Raw genomic sequence first — 6,450 nt, forward strand, 5'->3', positions numbered from 1 at the left:
AGTAAGTAATGTAAAGTAAAAGAGTGTTATGCATGAAATAATGATGGTATATGCACCACTTAAAAAGTTTTTCAAAAAGGTAGTGCAAGACGCGATTAAATACAGAGGGGCCTCATCTAAGGTGGGCGTTGAGCATGCAAGGGTTAACAAAGGATTTCATATAGCTCATTCTTTTCATCTCACACCCATGGAAAAATACACTCGATAGATTAATGAATCTGTGTAAGAAATTTCCAAAGGGAAAAATGCAGCCGTATCCCCCTGACTCCCTCACACCGTGAACTTACCAGCATTGTACGGGAAGTTTCACATCAAGTTGCACGCAGATTGTGAGATGAGGGAGTACAAGGCAAGCAAACAAGTAAAACAGACTCATCTACAAGTCTATCGCTCACCTCATTCGGGCTTATTGATGGCAAAAATAACTTTACCAGCCTAGCCAACAGGACAGGTACAATTTGATGATGAGAAATCTCTTTTTAGATCAAACCTAAACTTAAGGTATTTCACACAGAATGGTAGGCCGAGCTGATTACATAACCTGGCACCGCTAAAAGGAGCAAAGAGCATTTTACAACATGAAATATGATCAATAGGAGAAACAGGAAGATGATGTGAAATCATGTGACAATCAAGACCATAAATCACAAAATAAAATGAGATTACACGTACGAGTAGGCTCAACAAGCAGGAAAAACATGTGAGACTTAACTAAGCTGCGTCTGGTTTCTCGGAACAGAAAGGAAAGTGGAAGTCATTCAGGTGGGAATAACATTCATATCATTTAACTACAATGAAATGTTACATTATGTTCCCTCTCTTCCCATTTTGTCCTTAAAGAAAATAACACCAAAGTGAATTCTACATCAATTACAATGCTTCTGAGAAAGGATTCAGGGAGAAATCTCTTTTTTATTTGAAAAATACAAGACTAGCATTAATGGAACTTTTTTTTCTGCTTTTACCTGTCATTCTGGCCAACACTCCAAAGCTCAGTTGTGGAACATCTAACCGAACTTGAGACAGCTTCCTCCTATCTCTGTATGAATGACGCATCCCTCAACCACGTCAGCTGAGCACAGCTACACCAGTACCTCTGCTTTTAGAGCTCACACAAGCCCATGAATCCTTGAACTCTTTCATGTGATTTCAGGAGTCAGGTCGAAAAGTGCCCCTTTCCAGTCGAATGTTTTTGCTCAAGTCTCGAATACTATGAAGTGGGTCCCCATTGAAGGGTGATTCTCTTCTGAAGCTCCAGAAGCTGAGTAATCTGGAAAAGATACACAGAGTGTTCCTGCTATAGACTGAATATCTGTGTTCCCCAAAAATACAAAAGTTGAAACCTAACTCTCAATACGATGGTATTTGGAGGTGGGCCTTTGGGGTGACTAGGTCATAGGGGTGGAGCCCTCACAAATGGGATTAATACCTTTATAAAAGAGACCTCAGAAAGCTGCTTCCACCTCCCTCCACATGAGGACACAGCAAAAAGGCAGGCGTTTATGAACTAGGAAGTGTGCTTTCCCCAGACACCGAATCTGCCAGTACCTTGATCTTGGCCATCTCGGCCTCCAGAACTGTGACAAGTGAATGTCTGTTGTTTATAAACCAATCCATGGTATTTTTGTGACAGTAGCCCAAACATACAAAGACATTTCCTTTCTGTATTTGGAGAGCCAGGCTGCTTCACTCAAGAGCAGGAAAGAATAATGCAACCAATTTCTAACTAGCTTAATGTTCTTTCTAAAATAACAACCAGTATTATGGACTGCTGGAAGGGAAAGCCTGTAATAATAATAATTCCAATGATTTTATCAAACAACAATTACTTCTTTAGTCATGCATCCATAAGTTTGCAGTCATCCTAGAAACACACGCTGCATGGTGAGTTCTACGTCTACCGGTCACTTTTGAGCTTTCTTTGTGTTCCGGTGTTTCTGACCAACTCATTCATTACAGTGAACGTGGAGCTCCTGCATCAGGGCTGTATTTGTTCTCTCACCTGCATCCCTTGGTGAACAGTAGGCATTCAGTTCTGACCATCACTTCCCCTCGTACCTTTTGCTCACAAGTTTGTCACACGCCTATGCTAGTTTGTCTTCCACACGACAGACTGGCGTTGTGAGACACAGTATGGCACAGCACAGCTCAGTGGCACCTGGAACTGTTTCTACGCCTTCCTTTTCCTTCTTTGCTCTAACTCAGTCTGCTTTCAGCACTACCACTCTCCGAAACTGCTCCATCAGGACAATGGGTGACATCCTTAGTTGTTAACATCGTAGGCACTTTACAATCCCTATTTGACCTATCCACATCCCTGTGGTTTCAGCCCTCACTCACACATCTCTTCTTTCAGCTACACCCTTCTCTGAAGCTCTAAGCCCATAGATCCAACTGCCTGCTGGACACTCAATGTTTTCCAATACTTGGAACTCAATGTGTCGACACCAAACCCACCTTCTTCCCTTCAAACCCCCGTATGCCTAACAGGTGAATGGCTCCCCATCCACATGGACGGGACACACATGATGACCAGCCCATTCCCTCTTTGTCCTTCCCGACAGAGCATCCTCTTTCTCCACTCCTGTCCCTACCACACCCCCAACCCCAGGAATGGGCTTGGTTTCGTCCAAGGGTAACCCAATTCTGACCAAAGGTCAAAGGCAATTGAGGGCTTTTGAGAAAAGAGACGTTCTTTGTCTGGATGCTATAAATCTGGATGTGGACACCTGGAATTTAATTTCCAGACTGAGGATGAAGCCAACTCAGAAAGAGGCACAACAAAAGGGAGAAAAGAACCTGAGACCTTGAAAACACATTAAGCTGCTGAATCTGGCAGCCTGGAACATTCCATAGTGAGAGAGCACCCATTTTCTTATTGCTTATGTTAATTTGGCTTTCTGTTGCTCACAACCAAGTCTCTCTCCTCTCCCCACTGAAGAGCCCATCAGTTCCGGTTGGAGCTCATCGAGAGGGTGTGATGACCAGTTGACCTGAGAGCTGCATCTGGGCGTCCTCACGCCCTCCTCCGTCCTTGGACTGTACGTTCTGCCCACCATTCCCACAGTGGGAGCTGTTCTAAGGAAGTAATCTTGAGAGTTAGGTGTTGTTGAGACCGTCTGGAGGGTGTACATGACTGAACCCAGTTAAGGCCTTTCTATAAACTTTTAAGATTCTGGCGGGCAGGTGTGAAGATCTACTTGTCTTGCGGCCACTCAAGACAAGCCTCGTAAGTAAGTTTCCTGGCTTCCTAAACCTGCCACCTACCCATCTGGAGCAGCCTGCCTCTTTGTTCAGTGTCTCTTCACTCTCTGTGAATGGGGGCCAGTTTGCAAATCCACAGTTCCCCCTCCAAAACATATCCCAAATACCCTTCTTCCACTAATCTCCATCCCCACAGCCAACATCCTAGTCCATCGTTACCTACACAACTTTAAAATGTCTGGTCTCTTATGATTCCTCGCAACAGCCTGGCTTTACATCCCAACCTGTTAGCCTGACCTGGAGTACCAACCAATTACAACAGTTCCCTGATACAACTTGTCATTGCTTTCTCACTTTCTCTTTTCTAAGCACAACACATTTCCCCTCTTCAAATACACCAAAGGGATCCTACCTCCAGGCCTTCGTATTAGCTTTTCCCTCTGTCCAGAAGGCTCCTCCCTCAGATCCCCCAAAGTCCACTGACCCTTCACTTCTCGCCTCAGAGCCCGCCCCGACTACCGCACCCACAGCAGCCCCATTCAGCATGCCTCCAGCCCGCTCTAATTATGACACTTTTTCTTCCTTCAAGGCACTGTCACTATGCGAAAGTACCTTGTTTTCTTGGTTACTGTCTGCCTCCTCCCACTAGAATGAAAGCCCCATGAAGCCAGGCAGCTTGACTTATGTTCACCACCATATCCCCAGCATCTAGGGACAGTGCCTGACACGGGGCAGGCCAACTGATTCCACTTCCTCAGTTTCCCTCAGAACTCCATCACCACCAGCCAGTCCTGCTCTAAATGAAGCTCGTAATTCTCCCCTCTAGAATTCCTGCAATTGCCTCCTCATCAGTCAACCAGCCTTAATCAATGCATGATTTTCCAAAGTGGGGCGTGCAGAGCCCCAGGGGGAGTAGTGATGAGGATACTTCTGTGCATGTATCTGAAGGTCCCGAGGGTTCTTTGGGGAATTTAAAAATGTTGGTGTTGTCATGTGATCATCCAATAATTGGGACCATACAGCATACATTCCCATATTTAACCAAGCACTGCCTAATTTTAGTGCTAGTGCCGGTGTGTGTTTAGGTTTAGCACCAAGGGGGACCAGCTTTCCACAGTTTTAAAGGGAAAGCACAGAGGTTATGTTAACTCTTAAATAAGATATTATCTGTATCCCATGAAAACCAAATCACACCACAAAGGGCTGAATGAATAACGCTTGTCAATTGGACAAATAGAGACAAGTGCCAGAACAATCTCCACACGGATCGTGTGGGCAAACACCATATGCACATAATACTTTGCTTTCACCAAAACTCATTCTTCATGTGAATGTTGCTGATTTGAGGTTTATTGGTTTTGTAGAGATTTTTGGATTGAAAAATTAATTTGACTTTCTGGTTCTTTAAAAGCTCTAAGCATTAAATGTTTTAAACTTATTTTAAGTTTTCAAAGATTTAGGTGAACTTTATAATAAAAATAATTTAAGTCAACATTGGGGTCTGCTAGAACATTTTGTTGTTTTAAAAAATGTGCCAACTGACGTATATGTTCATGGTTATTCATTGCAGTATCCTTCACAAGAGCAAAAGACTGGACATAATTTGAATATCCAATCAATAGGAAATTGGTTTTAAAATGTTTGGTACATCTTTACAGTGGACAATGAAACAATAACAAGGAGAAATCTTACAAGCATTAATATGAAACAATCCCCCTTACTAAATGAAAAACTCAAGGTGCCAAATGGTGTAAAAAAAAACAGGGAAAAATAAAGAATGTATGCATATACACATTTGCTTGCATACGCACGTAATACCTCTGGAAGGATACACAAGCAGCGCGAGTACTGGTTTCTTCTTGGGGGGAACTAGAGATCTGGGAGCACACAAGTGGAAGAAAGACTTCTCTGGAAATCACTTTGTACTTTTGAAATTTTGAACCATGTAAATATTTCTTCCAGAAATATTTCTGTTATTCCCCACACTTACACATCGGCATCACAAATGGAAATGCCTTCAGAGGCCAGGCAGAAAATACAGGTGAGAAAAGTCAGCAGGGCTGGAAACCTGGCAAAGCACCCAAAAAGGAGGCCAGGAGTAGTTGAAGGTTGAATTGGTATGTGAAATCTTGTGATTTTAGATAGGTTGGCAAAAAAAAAAAAAAAAAAATCTTTAGAACTTTATTGATGATTTATATCCAAAAACATGTGCATGTTTGTGTGTAGACATATATGTATGTATATATATATATACATATATATGTATATATATATATACACATATACTTATATGTTTATATATTTATGCACACTGGTTAATATTCAGAAAGTGAACACAGCAGTGCAGCCAACATCTAGATCAAGAAACAGAACCTGACCAGTTCTCTCTCTTCCACTACTGCTCTCTCTTCTACTGCTCTCTTCCAGTCACTAGCTCCTCACCCACCCCCAACCAGGAAACACTATCTTGACATCTAAAAGACTGGATTGATTTTGCCTGCCTTTGTACGTTATATGAATGCAATCACAGTTTATATTCTTTGGGGGCTGGCATCTTTCTTTCAATGTTGTGCTGGTGAAGTTCATCCACGTTGTAGTGTGTAGTTGCAGATGGCTCTTTCTCATTGCACTGGTCTCCCATGTATTCATCCATTCTCCTGGTGATGGGTATTTAGGTTGCTCCCAGTTTGGGTCTGTAAAAGTAGTTCAGCTACGAATATTCTATGTCATGTCTTCTGGTGAACAGATGGAAGCACTTTTCTCGAGTAGATTTCTAGGAGTGGAATTACTGAGTCATAGAGTAACTGTCTGTTTAGCTTTCAAAGATACTGCCAAACAGTTTTTCTACTGAGTTCCAGTTGCTCCACGTGTTTGTGTTGGCAACTTAAAAAAAAAAAAAAAAAAAAACATCTGGGCCAAAGCAACTGTCTGTAGGCTACTAGTCTGTCATCTGTGGCCCAGTACATCTTCAGTTCTCAAGATGTACTTGAGAGAGAGATCTTTATGAGGGAAGCTGAGATCTCAGCACTGTCATCCCCTTGATTAAAACCTTACAGTATCTCCCACTCCTTGGATCATGGCCAAACTCCTTAGCGTGGCATCAAATGCCTCCCGCAGGCTGCCACTCTTCTGTTTTCTGCCTCTTTCCTCTAATCTTCACTGTCCACTCTCCATCTCTCCATCCCCATCACTCTGAAGGCACTGGGGGGCTGTCTGACTCTACTTAAAAGTCTGCGTGCCTTGGGA

The sequence above is a fragment of the Rhinolophus sinicus genome, chromosome 17, assembly GCF_057876585.1.
Source record: "Rhinolophus sinicus isolate RSI-liver-muscle chromosome 17, RSI-T2T, whole genome shotgun sequence".
NCBI lineage: Eukaryota > Metazoa > Chordata > Mammalia > Chiroptera > Rhinolophidae > Rhinolophus > Rhinolophus sinicus.